A 959-nucleotide genomic window follows, 5' to 3' on the forward strand; every position below is an offset into this window, starting at 1 on the left:
ACATACTTTTCTCCATCTCTACTGCCATAACTTTCATCTGAGCCATGCTCATCTCTTGATTGCATTACTGTAATAACCTCTTCATTGTTCTTTTTACCTTCATTCCTGCCTCCCACAATCAGCTCTTCAAATAACAACCAAAGCTGTTTTTTTTTTTTTTTACAAAACACAAATGTGATTATGTTTTCCCCTTACCTAAACCCTTCCAGCAGTGCTTGCCTTATTGATTGAAATTAGAGTAATACAGAGATTAGCAGGGCTCCTGGGTAAGTATGACATTCAAACTAGTGAAAGTTTCCTCGTGTGTGTGTGTATGCACATATGGAAATATCTACAAAATATATCATTAAGTAAAAGGTAAGGTACAGAAGAATGAGGATCTTGTGTTTGTTTCATACATACATACACACACATACTTCTCTGTGTATACTCAAATGGGAAGATAAGGAATTTTTCTTCTGGAAATCATCACAAAAATATTTTTAACAGTGATTTCCTATAAGGAGAGTGACTTAGTTGGGGAGGAGAGTGAATTTCATCTTTTATTTTGAACTGTTTGAATTTTCAAACCCATACATCAACTTATTTTTTAAAAAGGTTATCTGGAAAGTGAATATAAATTGACCTTTGTTTCTCTCTTTGTATTTCTATGTATGAGAAATTTATAACTGTTATATTCAGGAAATTAACGACTTCTCATTTTCTCTAGGATAAAGGTCAAACTCTATAACATGGCCTATATAGCCCTTTGTGACCTAGACCCTCCCAATCTTTCTAGCTCACTGTTTGCCCTTCCTCACCTCATACCCTATGCTCCACACATGCCAGAGTTCTGTCAGTTTGTCAGTTTTCCAAAGTACTATGTACTTTCTCTTACCTCCAGACTTTATATGTTGTTCTACATGGCTCAAACACTCTTCCCCCTATTCTTTCTCCCACTCATCTTTTGAGTCTCAGCT

General features: G+C 35.6%; 1 pseudogene; it reads left to right on the plus strand.

Moving 5' to 3' along the window:
• The first annotated feature begins 210 nt into the window (after nucleotides 1–210).
• On the plus strand, nucleotides 211–307 carry LOC116151073 (U6 spliceosomal RNA; annotated as a pseudogene).
• The last annotated feature ends 652 nt before the right edge of the window (nucleotides 308–959 follow it).

Source organism: Camelus dromedarius, chromosome X (genome assembly GCF_036321535.1).
Source record: "Camelus dromedarius isolate mCamDro1 chromosome X, mCamDro1.pat, whole genome shotgun sequence".
NCBI classification, from domain to species: Eukaryota; Metazoa; Chordata; class Mammalia; order Artiodactyla; family Camelidae; genus Camelus; species Camelus dromedarius.